The 16,589-nt window shown below is 42.4% G+C and overlaps 1 protein-coding gene and 1 long non-coding RNA gene across 3 annotated transcripts in view; one reads left to right on the top strand and one right to left on the bottom strand.

The window, feature by feature from the left end:
* sae1 (SUMO1 activating enzyme subunit 1) overlaps positions 1-16,589 on the bottom strand; it is a 209,580-nt gene that overhangs the window by 11,393 nt on the left and 181,598 nt on the right. The window lies entirely within an intron of this gene.
* LOC132402248 (uncharacterized) overlaps positions 1-16,589 on the top strand; it is a 72,597-nt gene that overhangs the window by 16,911 nt on the left and 39,097 nt on the right. Inside the window, exon 1 of one of the 2 annotated variants that reach the window (XR_009514856.1) lies at positions 12,946-13,077. The exons of the other annotated variant lie outside the window; for it this stretch is intronic. This is a non-coding gene — a long non-coding RNA (uncharacterized LOC132402248). Of the gene's footprint in view, positions 1-12,945; positions 13,078-16,589 lie in introns of those variants that run through there. 2 annotated transcript variants of the gene reach the window in all.

Raw genomic sequence — 16,589 nt, 5'->3', positions numbered from 1 at the left:
GAAGAGGGACCGAGTGTAATGTATCTAAGTTTGTTGACGATACTAAGTTGAGTGGAAAAGCAAATTGTGCAGAAGATACGGAGAGTCTGTAGAAGGACATAGATAGGTTAAGTGAGTGGGCAAGGGTGTGTCAGATGGAGTACAATGTTGGTCAATGCAAGGTCATCTACTTTGGAAGGAGAAATGAAAGAGCAGATTATTATCTAAATGATAAAAACTGCAGCATGCTGCTGTGCAGAGGGACTTGGGCATGCTTGTGCATGAATCACAAAAGATTGGTTTGCAGGTGCAGCAGGCTATCAAGAGGGCAAATGGAATGTTGGCCTTCATTGCTAGAGGGATTGAAGTTAAAAGCAGGGAGGTTATGCTGCAACTGTACAGGGCATTGGTGAAGCCACACCAAGAGTACTGCATGCAGTTCTGGTCTCCTTACTTGAAGAAGGATATACTGGCTTTGGAGGTGGTGCAAAGGAGGTTCACCAGGTTGATTCCAGAGATGAAGAGATTAGACTAAGGCGAGAGAAAGAGTCACCTGGGACTCAGGAAGAATGAGAGGAGATCTTATAGAAACATATAAAATTATGAAAGGGATAGATGAGATAGAGGCAGGAAAGTTGTTTCCACTGGTAGGTGAGACTAGAACTAGGGGACATAGCCTGAAGATTTGGGGGAGAAGATTTAGGATGGAGATGAGGAGGAACTGCTTTTCCCAGAGAGTGGTGAATCTGTGGAATTCTCTGCCCAATGAGGCAGTGAAGGCTACCTCAGTAAATAAATTGGATAGCTTTTTGTATAGTAGGGAAATTAAGGGTTATGGGGAAAAAGGCAGGTAGGTGGAGATGACCCCAGGGTCAGATCAGCCAGGGTCTTGTTGAATGGCAGAACCTACTCTTGCTCCTCTTCCTTATGTTCGGCACAACATTGTGGGCTGAATGGCCTGTTCCTGTGCTGTACTCTTCTATGTATGGGTTAGTGGTGGATTAATGGTCACATGGGCGTAATTGGGTGGCGTGGAATTGCCTTTTACCATGTTGTATCAATAACTAAAAACAAATAAGGAACAATCTAATGCTTCCCTCTAATATAATCCTCCATTTTCCATTCATCCATGTGCCCATTTAAAAGTCTCTTAAACTTCACTAACGTATCTGCCTCTACAGAAGGAACCATAAGAAATAGAGCAAATTAGGCCATTCAGCCCATTGACTCCACTCCCCCATTCCATCATGGAGAATTGTAAACAGTCAGCTTCATCATGCATATGAACCTCCATAGCATCCAGGGTACCTTCATGGAGCGATGCCTCAAAAAGCTGGCATCCATCATTGAGGACCCCCACCACCCTCTTCTCACTGCTACCACACACCCAGCAACTCAGGAATAACTTCTTCCCCTCTCCATCAGGTTTCTGAACGGACACTGAACCCATGAACACTACCTCACTGCTTCTCATATTTTTAATTGTGCACTACTTATTTAATATATATACTTACTGTAACTCATGTTTTTTAAATAGTATGCATTGGATTGTACTAGTGCTGCAAAGAGAACAAATTTCAAGACATATGCTGGTGATGTTAGACGTGATTCTGATTCCACTCTTCCTCATTCTTCTGCATTCTCGCTGTAACCACTGATGCCCTGGAACCACCAATTTAAATATACCCAATGACCTGGCCTCATCAGCCATTTGTGGCCATCATAAGATGCAGCCACAACTGACAAATAACGTACAGGTGTCCACTGTATTAGCTACATCTGCTCTTTATGCAGATATCAAAATAGCCAATCATGCGGTGGCAACTCAGTGCATAAAAGCATGCAGACATGGTCAAGAGGTTCTGGTGATGTTCAGACCAAACATCAGAATGGGGAAGAAATGTGAGCTAAATGACTTTGACCACAGAAAGATTGTTGGTGCCAGATGGGATGATTTGAGCAGCCATTCAGAATGCTCTCAGAGGCCACCAAAATTTTTTGCACCGTGGACCGGTTTAATATTGACAATATTCTTGCGGACCGGCCAACCGGGGAGAGGGGGGGTGGTGTGAGGGGTGCGTGAGGGTGTTAATCACGATCAGAATGCAGGCGATAAGTCAACTATAAGACACTTATAAGGGGCTAATACACTCTGGCGCGAAGGTATCACTGCGTTCAGGTGACTGATGACCTCGCATGCGTTCAACAGTGGCCATGACAGGGAATGAGGAAAGCTGCAGTTGACTCATATCGTTTCATATCGCCAAATCATATCGTTCCCGTGCAGTCTGGTAGCACTGCTTTGTGGCCCGGTGTTTGGGGACCACTGGTGTAAATGAAAACAAGTAAAACCTAAATGGGTTTCATCTGTAGCATTTCACAGTATGAAATGAAATCAGTTACCATATATTGAATTAGAGGTGACAATGAAACATAGAGAGCCCTCCGTCGGTCGGAGTTGATCATAGGTGTTGCGTCCTAGCCGTTTATGGTTAGTTGATACTCAAGCCAGGGCAGTACAATATGGAGAGCAAGCTGTTGCCCTCGCAGCAGGCTCCCCTTCTCCACACAGCTAATGAATGGCACAGTGGCGTTGCAGGAATTGCTGGTTAGAGTTGAATTCAATGTAGGACCTCCTTTGGGACTCCAGCTCTAGACATCTCTCTTGGGGGTTTACTCTCAGAGGTCAGAGCTTTCCTCTTCTGAGGTGAGCTGCCAACCACAGCTGACGAGACCCCCATCTGCCCCACCCTTTCTTCCTGTGTCTTGCCACAGATGAGGCCCACTTAGCTTTTACACTCAGAGCCTCCTGTCCCTCATAAAGGTGTGTCTGAGTATATTTACAGTGGCATGCAAAAGTTTGGGCACCCCTGGTGAAAATTTCTGTTACTGTGAATAGCTGTGAGTAGAAGGTGAACTGATCTCCAAAAGTCATAAAGTTAAAGATGAAACATTCTTTTCAACATTTTAAGCAAGATTAGTGTATTAATTTTGTTTTGTACAATTTTAGAGTGGAAAAAAAGGAAAGGAGCACCATGCAAAAGTTTGGGCACCCCAAGAGATTTGAACTCTCAGATAAGGTCTCAGACCTTAATTAGCTTGTTAGGGCTATGGCTTGTTCACAGTCACCATTAGGAAAGGCCAGGTTGTGGGGGGGGGGGGGGGGGTGTGGTTCAGTGTTTCTGCTGGTGTGAGTGGGGCTGAGTGCCGATGCCTTTGCTGTTGCTTGTGTGTGGGGGGGGGGGTGGTGGTGTGTTGTTTCTATCAATCATTCTGTGGGGTTTCTTTTTTGTAGATGTCTGTGAAAAGTATGAATTTCTGTTTGTTTATTGTATACATTTGCTGATATTAATAAACCTTTGAGTCATAAAGTACAGCACAGGAACAGACCCTTCAGCCCATCTCGTTTGTGCTGAACCAATCACATTGCCTACTCCCATCGAGCTGCATTGGGACCATAGCCCCCACACCCCTACCATCCATGTACCTATCCAAACTTCTGTTCAACGTTGAAATCGAGCTCGCATGCACACTTGGCTGGAAGATTTGCTAAACAAAATACCTACTTCAGTATATTTTAAATATAGAAAATGAGACAGTAAAATGTAAAACTGGGAGGCTGAATACTTATTCAAAGCACTGTATGTCAGTGAAAAACTTGTCTATCGAGCAACTCGTCCTTCAGTTGGGGGATCTGGAGAAGATTGTAACCGGACCTGCCCTCTACTCTTGTGGCAGGAGTGATCTCTCTCTCCCTTACTGGTGAGAGAGAACTTGACTGAGATACCTAAGTGCTGGTTTATGGACTGAAGTTTTTGATGGACTCCAGATCTAGATCCAGAACTCTTTGAGGAGCTTTTGCTTTTGCCTGCATGGTAGAGAGTCGGACATTCATTCTTTTGGGTTTCTTCTTTCGTGGATGTCTGTGAAGAGTTAGAATTTCATGGTGTATACTGTATACCTCCTTCGATAATAAATCGAACCACCTGAATCAGATGCTGCTCTGCAGCTAGCTGGTCAGCACAAGTGCAGACCTAGCAATTCTTGACAACTTTTATTTTCTGTAACCATTTCCTGTGACTCAGTTCGTTAATTTTTTTTTCTCACTTTATAATCATGGAAACAAAATGTTTATCAGTTGAATCAGCAGTAAGGTTTAGGAAAGTTTCGCACATCACTACCATCATTATTAATTTCCTGTACAGGTTATTCAGTGCTTTGTTTAGCTACCAACCAGAAGGATTTAGTTAATTTCGTGTCATCTTTTTTTCCATTTCCAACAATATCATTTCTACCTGAGAAACGGAGTCTTTGGAGGTTCTTTGTTTAGCAAAGGTACAACTGTTGCTTGCCAATGGCTCTGTTAATGTACAGTGTCAAAGGCTGGTATAGAAACACCAATGCTTAATGGAGAAATCTTCAAAAAGTGGTGGAGTTGCCCAGTCCATCACAGGCAAAGCCTTCCCCATTACTAAGCATATTTACAAGGAGCACCCCCCGAAGAAAGCAGCATCCATTATCAAGAACCTCCATCATCCAGGACATGCTCTCTTTTTGCTACTACCATCAGGAGGTACAGGAGCCTTAGGTCCCACACCACCAGGTTCAGGAACAGTTATTACCCCACAACCATCAGGCTCCTGAACCAGTGTGGATAACTTCACTCACCACAATGAGCCTCAGGTCCCACACCACCAGGTTCAGGAACAGTTATTACCTCACAACCATCAGGCTCCTGAACAAGTGTTGATAATTTCACTCACCACAATGAGCCTCAGGTCGCACACCACCAGGTTCAGGAACGGTTATTACCCCACAACCATCAGGCTCCTGAACTAGTGTGGATAACTTCACTCACCACAATGAGCCTCAGGTCCCACACCACCAGGTTCAGGAACAGTTATTACCCCACAACCATCAGGCTCCTGAACCAGTGTGGATAACTTCACTCACCTCAACTCTGAAATGATTCCACAACCTATGGACTCACTTTCAAAGACTGAAAATCATGTTCTCAGTATTAATTAATTAATCAGCTAATTAATAGAAATTATTGCATTTCCAGTTTTCCTTCTTTTGCACACTTGTCAGTCTTTGTGTGTAGTTTTTCATTGATTCTATTTTTTTTTGTTATACTGTGAATGCTTGCAAGAAAATGAACATCAAGGTAGTATGTGGTGATATATATGTATGTTGACAATAAATTTTGAGCCATAGAAAAGTATAGCATATAAACTGGCCATTCGGCCCATCTAGTCCATGCTGAACCATTTAAACTGCCCACCCTCACTGACCTGCACTGGGACCATAGCCCTCCCTATCCATGTACCTATGCAAATTTCTTCTAAACATTGAAATTGAGCTTGCATGCACCACTTGCGCTGGCAGCTCGTTCCACACTCTCACCACCCTCTGAGTGAAGAAGCTTCCCCTCATGTCCCCCTTAAACTTTTCATTTTTCACCCTTAACCCATGACAACCTCTGGTTGGAGTCCCACCCAACCTCAGTGGAAAAAGCCTGCTTGCACTTATCCTGTCTATACCCGTCATATTTTGTAAACCTTTATCAAATCTCCCCTCAATTTTCTACATTCCAAGGAATAAAGTTCTAACCTATCCAATCTTTCCTTATAACTCAGGTCCTCCAGACCCAGCAACATCCTTGTAAATTTTCTCTGTACTCTTTCAAAGAAAATCAAATTTGACATTTTAACTTTACCCAATGCATAGTAAGTTAATTGGACAGAATATAGTTGAAGAGATTGTCTTTTGACATTGATTCAGGGGACACCGTGCGTCGTTTTCTCATGTTTATAATACCAAATCCTGAAAGTGTATTCTGTCATGCTAATAGCTTTACACCGACACAAAGTCTGTGATTCTGCCTTAAGTAAGGATATAATTACGAGGATTTGTCTCCTGAAAACTCAGTATCTGCCAAGGTCTCATAAGCGGCACACTCATTTAAGGATACAAGTTCAAATCTTATCGAGGGACTGGACTACAAAAGCCTACACTGATGGAGATGATTTTTCAGATTCATGTGAGGCTCACTCAGTGGGTATAAAGTAATCCAAGTCAGTGGGCTGTCCCTGAAGTCTGGTAAATACATACCCACAACCGGGTGAGGCAACACTTCACCTGCAAATCTGCTGGGGTCACCTACTGTGTACTGCTGCACCTGATGTAGCCTCCTCTACACTGGTGAGACCTGTCGTCAACTGGGAGACTGCTTCATCGAACACCTCCACACTATCCACTCAGTGGCCAAACATTCTAATTCTGATTCCCATTCCCGTTCTGATGTGTCAGTCCATGGCCTCCTCTTGTCTAGTCAAGTTTATTGTTATTTAATTACATACATGTATATAACCATATAATGAAAATGGTTATGTACACATAACACACAATAACATATGAAGGTACAGATAAAACCTACAGATGAATTACACATAATAACAAATTAAAGTGTATTAATTTTAAACATTGGAACGTACAGATTAACCAGTGACACTTCAAATACAATGCGGCAGGGAGTTCAGAAACCTAATGGCCTGGAGGAAGAAACTGTTCCTCATCCTGACCGTTCTGGTCTTTATGCATTGGAGTCTCCTGCCTGATGATAGAAAATCAAAGAGGATGCTGGATGGATGGGTGGGATCCTTAATACTAAGGGACCTACGTATGCAGCACTCCTGATAAGTGTCCCAGATGGAGGGTAGGGAAACCCCTATGATCCTCTCGGCTATTCTCACAGGCCTTTGTAAGGACTTCTGGTCCGATGCTTAAGTGCTGCCAGACCAGATGGAGATGCAGCTTGTCAGGATGCTCTCAACGGTACTCCTGTAAAATGCAGTTAAGATGGGAGTGGGAGCCTTGCTTGCCTCAATCTTCCTGAAGTGGATGTGTTGATGTGCCTTCTTGCTCAGAGAAATGTTATCAAGGGACCAGGTGAGATTATCATGATGTGAACTCTAAGGAACTTGGTGCACGTAATTCTCTCTATGAAGCAGCCGTGTATTTGCGGGGGGAAGGGGGGGGTGGTGGGATGTCTGCACCTTCCTTAAGTCCACAACAATTTTGTTTGTCTTCCCTCCACGTTCAGACCTGTGTTGTTGTTCTCACACCAATCCACCAGCCGCTCCACTTCCTCACTATATTCCATCTTGTCACTGTTCTTGATAAGGCCACTAAGTGTCATCTGCAAACTTGATGACATGGTTTGAGCTGGATCCTGCAACAGTCATGCATCAGCAGTGAGCACACAGCCTGGGGATCACCTGTGCTCAGTGTAATGGGACTAGAGACACTGCTGCCCACATGGACTGACTGTGGCCCTACTGTTAGGAAGTCCAGTATATTACTGCCAAGATGAGGCTGCCCTTCACCTTATATTCTGTCTGGGTAACCTCCAACCTGATTACTCCTTCTGGTTAACAAATTCTTCCTCCCACCCCCTCCCCCAATTCCTCACTCTAACCTTTTACCTCTTCTCACTTGCTTATCACTCCACGTGTCCCCTTTCCTTCCTTTCTCCTATGGTCCACGCTCCTGTCAGATTCTATCTTCTCCAGCTCTTGACCTTCCCCACCCACCTGGCCTCACCTATCACCCAGCTAGTCTCCTCACTGAGCTTTTTTATTCTGGCACCTTCCCTTTCTTTCTCAGTCTTGGCCCAAAATGTCCACCATCTATTCATTTCCATATATGCTGCCTGACCTGCTGAATCCCTCCAGCATTTTGTGTGTGTTGCAGGAGATTCCTTATCAGAACCAATCTAGCCAATGCCAAGTGGAACAACTGGTGCTAAGTTTCCAAGCTGTTGATCAAAAGTTTCACTATATGCGTGGGTAAAGCTCTTGATATGTCCTGAAAGAGATTTGAGAGAAGAATTGGGCTTCTTTCTGACTCATATATTAAGAGCATCTAAAAACATTTTTACAGAGAGTTGTGTATGCATGGAACACCCTGCTAGGGAAATGGTAGACAAAGATACATTAAGGACATTTAAGACACTCTTTGAAAAGAAGCAAACACCAACAAACAATGCTACCAAAGGCAACATCCTCAAAATGGGCCATGAAGCAACTTGCACTTCTTTTACATCTTTTTACGTCAGATGTGACTCTGCTACTGTTAGAGCCTGCTATCTACTTCATGGCGGCATGATTTTTTGGCCAATCGGGCAATCTGGCATTTTGCTGTCTCCGAGAGCCTTCCACAAGGCTGCAACCAAAGTGTGAGGCCAGGAGACCATGAACCATTCCATCTCTTGTTGATGAAAGCACAGCGGAAGAGTGAAATCATTGAGGTGGGTGTAGAGGCGATCATGTGTTTAGCAGCATCTACCAGCCTCTCACTTGCTACTCTGCCAGAGAAGGAATTTGCATACTGTGGACTCTCACTCGAGTGATCTCTCTCTCACTTGATGCTGGTGGCAGATGGGTGCTGGAGCAAGGTTTAATCGATGGGGATTGTAGATTTGTACTCTAATTGAGATTTACGCTGCCTTCTAGTTCAGGTCGCTCTTTTTTGTTACTACTTTCGGGTAAATTTTGAATCAGGGTGGCCTGCAGATAATGAACACCACGCTGAACTGTACTGAAATATTCTTTTCGATTTTGAGCTTTATATTCTGTGTTTTTTGCTAATTCTTTTTGTTGCTATCTGTGTATGGGGGGAGGGGGGGGTTCTGTTCCATGATTTTGTTTTGCTGCTGTCTGTGGGGAAGACGAAGTTCAGGGTTGCATACTACATACGTACTTTGATGACAAATGTGCTTTGAATCTTTGATAAGCATATAGATGATAGAAAAATGGAGGGCTCTGTAGAAGGGTAGGGTTACATCAGAGGTTGAATGAATGAATGAATGAAATTTTATTTCGGTCAGTGCAAACATAACAAAAAGCATAATTTTCAATGATGACTTCATAAGACAAAATTAAATAATAAAAATCTTAAAACAGACAGAAAGGGTGTAGGCTGAAGCTATAGCTTATTACGCCCACCCCTCTTACTTATTGGTGTCAATCATCACATCAAGACAAAAAAATTTCATAATCTTTTAACACAAAATCCAATTATAAAGGGTTCCCATCCCTTGTAATGCTATAGACCAATACTATTAAACAAGGAGTTCATGGACCCCAGGGTTAGACTGACTTAAGAGTAGGCTAAAAGGTCAGCACAGCATCATGGGCTGAAGGATCTATACTGTGCTGTAAAGTTCTAAGTTCTACCACTTAGATAGATGGCACCCAGCAAAAGTTTAAATAGACTGTGCTGGTGGTGTAGTGATATCTGCATGAGTTCTGCTTGTGCTGGGTTGAGCACTGTAAAACAAACCAACGCTAAAGGAAATGGCAAGGTTGCTGTCTGATGTGACAAATTGATGTGGGGTGTAGTAGTAAAGGTTTAAATAAATTGCTCTTTAAATGGTACATGTTACAGTGTACACAAATGAAAGTATGCTGGAGAAAAGCACAGGCAGTTGACAAACTGGAGCTTAAACCTGGTAGTGTCCAGGGAACTATATTCCCCATCTCAGAACAAATTGCAATTAAGTCAGAGTCAATGAGATTGGAGAGAAATATAACTTAACTGCTGTGGAGCCAATTTAAATGCAAGAAAATGATGAGTAGGGGAAAAAACAAATACAGAGCAGTAAATTTTGGAGAGAGAGAGAGAGAGAGAGAGAGAGAGAGAAAATGTTCTCACTTTTAAAAGGTCTGATAAACATTTAAATCTGAAAATTGAAACAAACCCATACTATAAACAAGAGATTCTGCAGATTCTGGTAACAGACATCATCATCATTGTTTTGTGCTGTGCTATATGACGTGATTGATCATGGTCTTCCATCTGTCTTTAATCTGATCCCCTTCACTCTGTTGTTGTTATTTTTTTTCTATCCATGACTATGATTGTTTCTGGAAATTTTTTCCACAGAAATGGTTTGCCATTGCCTTCTTCTGGACAGTGTCTCTACAAGACGGGTGAACCCAGCCATTATCAATACTCTTCAGAAGACTGTCTGCCTGGCATCAGCAGTTGCATAACCTGGACTTGTGATATACACCAGCTACTCATACGACCATCTGCCACCAGCTCCAATGACTTTATGTGATCCTGATCAGGAGGTCTAAGCAGGTGCTACACCTTGCCCCTCCATTGGTAGAGACATAACTCTACCCTGCCACCCTGGAAATCCAGAGCAAGACACACAAAGTGCTGGAGCAGCTCAACAGGTCAGGCAGCATCTATGGAGAGGAATAAACAGTGCTGATGAAGTATCTTTGCCCTCTTTATTCCTTTTCACAGAACTATCTTAGCAAAGGCAGTTAGACTGAATAACAGCTTCTTCCTGAAGGCTGTTGTGCAGCTGAATAATGCTACGCCCTGGCTTGCCAGTGGATTGGAACGTTATGGACATGTTGCATGGTGAACCTGTGGAATTCATTGCCACAGGTAGCTGTGAAGGCCAAGTCATCGAGTATACTTAAAGCAGAGGTTGATAGCTTCTTGATTGGTCAAGGCATGAAGGGATACAAGGAGAAGGCAGGAGATGGGGCTGAGAGGGAAAATGGATCAGCCATGATGAAATGGTGGATAGGCCAGCTATGATAATTAGCAGATTTGATAATTCCACTCCTATACTTTATGTTCTTTACACCTTAAAGTAGGGCTTCTATATGCCTGGGTCACCTCTCTGTGCGATTCTGTTTGACATAAGAAGTAGATGGTCTTCAGGGAAATATGGGAATATTTATTTATTTATTCTTAATTAAGCCACACTGCATGTATTGTAGATATCTGTTCTGCATAGACTGGGTCAGCACTGCAGCCTCGTGGTCTTGACCAATGACAATAGAGTTCTATTCTATTCCTCACACAGATAGCTGTAGAATTGAACCCCAGGAAGCTGGCCCTGTGTCAACGGTAAACTAGCCTCCTTAAATGGCAGCGTGCCTGATTTGTATCTTAGGAACATAAGAAAAAGTAGCAAGTGTAGGCCATTTTGGTTTTTTGATTATATGCTGTCATTCATTAAGATAACGATTTCCTACCTCCAAGCATTTCCCTGCACACTCCCCTATCCCTTAATATCTGAATATCTGTCAATTTTTGTTTTAACAGGCCTCCAGAATACTTCCAAGATACAGAATTTCACAGGTTAATCAGACTCTGTATGAAAAAATTAAATTAATTTACTTATACATTCAGTAAAGTAAATTTTATTATCAGAGTACATGTATGTCACCATTTATAACCCTGAGATTCATTTTCCTGTGGGCATACTCAGCAAAGCGAAGTAACTATAATAGGATCAATGAATGATCAACCAGAGTGCAGAAGACAACAAACTGTGCAAATGCAACTATAAATAAACAGCAATAAATAATGAGAACATGAGATAATGAGATAAAGAGTCCTTAACATGAGAACATTGGTTGTGGAAACAATGACGGGGCAAGTGAGTGTAGTTATCCCCTTTTATTCAAGAGCCTGATGGTTGAGGAGTAGTAACTGTTCTTGAAAAGGCCCTAATAAAATGGTATGTAGCAAAAATATTGTTGGTTCGTGGAGAGAATAGAAGGTAGGAATTACATCCCAGTGACCAGGACTTAAGACAAATGAATTTAAGACTGATGCTACAGAAGAGAATCTTATACTATTTGTAAATTAATTAATTAAATTAGTTTTTCAAGTTTTAATGTTTTAGTTAATTTAGAAGAAGCACATTGAAGCTCTGTATTGGTCAGGGTCGATCACAAATGTTGTGTCCCAGCTGTCTACGTGATATGCAAGCCAGGGCAGTATGATATGGCGAGCAAGCTGATGCCCATGTAGCAAACTCCCCCTCTCCAAGCAGCTGAGGAATCCAAAGAAATGGCACAGATTGATACGCTTCGGCACCAGCAGCATTGCAGGAGTTGCCCGTTGGATCTGAACTCAATGCAGGATTGCAGCTCCGTATTTTTCCTCAGGGTTCACTCCTGAAGTCTTCCCCATGAGTGGACATAGCTGCAAGGCAGTGGAGGTTTGAGTTCAGAGTTTTACTCTTCCGAGATGAGCAGGAAATCATCATCTTAGATGGAGATGCAACTTGACAGGACACTCTCATGGTGCTCCTATAAAATTCAGTTAAGATGTGTGGGGGAGGAGAGCACTTTCCTCAGGAAGTGGAGGCATTGCTGTGCAGCTCTTGTTCAGGGAGGTGATATTAAGAGACCAGGTGAGGTCATCATGATGTGAACTCCCAGGAACTTAGTGCACTTAACTCTTTCTACCTGCTCCCATTGTTTCACAGACCCTGATATCGTCCAGTAAACAAGGACTAAACTTTGCCCAAGGGTGACCTGAAGAATAGCGGAGGGAAGGAGCAATCCTCTCCCTCTGGTATGAGAGAAGCGGAGTATTGGTGTGGAAGTCCCTACAAAGGTCTGTGAGAACGGCTGAGAGGAACATAAGGGTCTTCCTACCATCCATCGGGGACATTTATCAGGAGCACAGCATACACAGGGCCCTTCGTATATTAAGGATCCCATCCACCCATCCACCCATCCATCAGCTTGGCTTTCTACCTTCAGACATGAGACTCCAAAGCAGTAAAACAAGAACAGTCAGGATGGGAACATTTCTTCCCTCAGGCCATTAGGCTTCTGAACTCCCTGCCACATTGTATTTGAAGTGTCACTGGGTAATTTGTACTGCATCCTACAATATTTAATTTATGCACTTTACTTTGTTTAACTATGCGTAATACATTTGTAGAATTAGTTCTTAACTTAGTTATTGTGAGTTCCAGATTCCGGGATTCAGCTCAGGGCTAACAACTCTGACCAGTAAAACAAAACTGTTATGGAAACAGCAATGAAGAATCCTCCTACATCTGAGTGACACCCATGATTTGCACGGCTGATGCCAGTGAAAACCGAGAGGAAGCCCTAAACACCAGCGGTGTAACGGGAAGTAGGTAAATAATTAAGTTACTGTGCGTTACATAAGGACTATTGTGCTTTACACCCTAGTCCAGAGAAGCGGTATATATTTAAAATAGAGTAATCACCAAACTGAAGACATGGAAGTGATCTCTGGGTAAGAATACGTGTTATAATATTTGCCTCAAACCTTAATTGCACTGCGCTACTGAAGTTAAAGAGTATATGAAAAGAAACTATTGGGATTTTCTAACCTTCAGATATTTTTCCAAACATCTACCACGTGTGTTGCGCCACTGAGAATTTCTATCTTGCAGTGATTTAGTCTGCAACTGCCGAACCACGGAGCAGAGGTTTACACGGAATGGAAAATTATTTTGCAATGTTTTCAGCAGAATTAGTCCTGTGCCCATTTAGTCTGCAGATTAAGCTGCTCTAAGCTGTCTGAGCTACAGTATTTCTGCAAACACTGACCTTTACTGACTGCTAAAGTTCACGTGACAGAGAGGCATTCTGTAGAGCTGAAGAGGTTGGTGTTTTAAAAATATAATTTTTAATCCTTGTAAACAAAAATGGTAAAATGCCACGTCTGGAAAATATACTTCATCACAGACACATAGTCTCATCAGCTGCAGGCAAATATTGGCTCGTGACCAAAGCTAGATTTCTTTGCTTTGCTAAATATTTATTGGATTAATAAATTCCATTGAATGAACTTATGCTTAGAAGCAGAATATAGGGCAGATATGTTTTTGAGGCACATTTATGTTGAGAATCATTTGATCAGGTTACCATTGAATAACTCATCCTGTATGATCTTACGTTCAAAATTAGTACAACACTGGGGACCAATAAAATACTTTTGTTGGTAGTGAACTAGATTTTAAACCTACAACTGACTTGTAATATTTCTGGTATATCCATGATAGTTTTGTGTACGTCTTTTGAAAACGGATACCTGTCGTCTCTATCTATCATGGTGACTTGATAGAGGAGTATAAGATGATAAGAGGTATAGATAGAGAGGGCAGCTAGTGCTCCTTTTTCTTAGGGCGAAAATGGCTAATACAAGAGGGCATAATTTTCAGGTGATTGGTCAAGCATCTCCACTCCATCCACCACAAGCACTTCCTTCTGGCCAAACATTTTAATTCCAATTCCCATTCCCGTGGCCACAGGTCCATGGGCTCCTCCTGTGCCAAGATGAGGTCACCTTCAGGGTGGAGAAGCAACATCTTATATTCTGGTAAAAAAAATCCCTCCCTCCCCTCTCCCTCTATTCCACACTCTAGCCTTTTACTTTTTCTTATCTGCCTATTACCTTCCTCCTTCCCTACCTCCTATGGTCCACTCTCCCCTCCAGCCCTTTACTTTCCCATCCACCTGGGTTCACCTATCACTTTCCAGCTAGCCTCCTTCCCATCCTCTCACCTTTGTATTCTGGTGTCTTCCCTCTTCCTTCTCAGTCCAGATGAAGGGTCTCAGCACGAAACATTGACTGCGTATTCATTTCCATAGATGCTGTCTGACCTGCTGAGTTCCTTCAGCATTTTGTATGTGGTGCTTTGGTAACTGGTGTTTAAAGTCCTCCCAACCATTTGTACATTTACATGAAACACTCACAGGAAAGGAGCATCCATCACCAGAGATCCCCACCACCCAGGTCATGCTCTCTTTTTGGTGTTGCAATAAGGAAGAAGGTACAGGAGCCTCAGGACTCTCACCACCAGGTTCAGGAACAGATATTACCCGTCAACCATCAGGCTCTTGAACCAAAGGGGTAACTTCATTTGCCCCATAATTTAAAAGTTCCCACAACCAATGGGCTCACTTTCAAGGACTCTTCATTCCATGTTCTTGATATTTTTATTGCTTATTTATTTATTATTGTTTCTCTTTTTGTACTTGCACAGCTTGTCTTCTGCACTCTAGTGGAAAGGTCTAGTTGGACGGTCTTTCAATGATTCTGTTCACAGATTTGTCGAGTATGCCCACAAGAAAACGAATCTCAGGATTGTATATGGTGACTTATTTGTACTTTGATAATAAATTTACCTTGAACTTTGAAAAGTATGGGGGGGGGTGTGGTGAATGTCAGAAGGTTGTTTACACAGAGATTGTTGGGTGCTTGGAACATGCTGCCAGGGTTGGTGTAGAGGCAGATATATCAGAGACATTTAAGAGACTGTTAAACATAGATGAAAGAAAAATGGAGGGATATGTGGGAGGGAAGTATTACACTAATCTTATAGTAGGTTGAAATGTCGGCAAAACATCCTTGGCTGAAGGTGCTGTGCTGTACTGTAATGTTCTGTGTTCTTTTTTAAAAAATATTTTTATTGAAGGAATGACACAATACAGAATACATAATGGATTACATTTTCCTCCATTTTGCTTTTATATCTTACCCCTAAACAAACCTCCCCTCACCCTCCCTCCCCAAACATACCGTGGCAGCTAATGTACAGTCGGCCCTCCTTATCCGTTGGGGATTGGTTCCGAGACCCCCCGCAGATAACAAAAATCATGGATGCTCAAGCCCCTTATTTAACCTGAATCAGTGCACTGGTCTTTAGGACCCAGCGGAACCCCGGACTTTATTTAACATGTTCAGAGTGGTGGACATTAGGACCCGGCGTAGCTCTGAATCCGCTGTGTTCCTGTTCAAGAAAATAATCACGATCGCGATTGAAAATAAGGTGGAAGTAATAAAGCAATTGGAAAGAGGTGAAATGCCATCGGTCATTGGAAAAGCTTCAGGCTACAGTTAGTTAATGATTGGAACAATTTTAATTGAGCATTTGAAAGGCCCTGCCCCGATGAAAGCTACAATTATTACTAAGCAATGCAGTGGTTTAATTATTGAAATATGTGTGTTTCTTAAGTATTTTATTTGCATAGAAAGGTAAAATATGTACTATATACTAAGAAAAATGTTTGACTGACGCTAAATAATACCGGGTGTACCTGTTCCGACTTCAAATCCGACTTAAAAGATGGACTCAGGAATGGAACTCATTCATAATCTGGGGACTGCCTGTACTTTCAAGCCATTTCTAGATTACTTATAATACCTAATACAACGTAAATGCTATGTAAATAGTTGGTATACTGTATTGTTTAGGGAATAATGACAAGGAAAAATAGTCTGTACATGCTCAAACAACGAGTGCAGAAGAGAGAACTTCCAGGTTTTCCCGATCCACGGTTGGTTGAATCCGCGGATAAAGAGGGCTGACTGTATTTACAATGCAACAATTCACAAATACAAGTACGGACATTTCACAGCCATTTCACGTATGGCTGTGTTCTGTGATCTATGATGACAGCACATATATGCTTCTTAACTGAGGTAACTGGTTCGCAGCTATAAGTGCTGAGGTTAACCATCAAGTTGAATACAGATGCCTAGCGGTAAGAGCCTGTCAATTACAGTTTGGGGCTGTAAGAATTCAGAGTTCAATTCTGATGCTGTCTGTAAGAAGTTTGTTTTTCTTCCCATGAAGCGCATGGGTTTCCTTGGGTCTCCGGTTTCCTCCCAGTCCAAAGAGGTATGTGACTACTAGGGTAATTAGTCATTGTAAATTGTCCTGTGATTGAGCTAGTCCCACTCTGGGGTCCACGGACCTCTCAGTTTATAGTAGGTGTTCCTGGAAATAAAAAAAAAAG

This window comes from Hypanus sabinus, chromosome 11 (assembly GCF_030144855.1).
Source record: "Hypanus sabinus isolate sHypSab1 chromosome 11, sHypSab1.hap1, whole genome shotgun sequence".
Taxonomy (NCBI): Eukaryota; Metazoa; Chordata; class Chondrichthyes; order Myliobatiformes; family Dasyatidae; genus Hypanus; species Hypanus sabinus.
The sequence above is the reverse complement of the archived record's forward strand: the minus strand, read 5'-3'. Positions and strand labels throughout refer to the sequence as shown.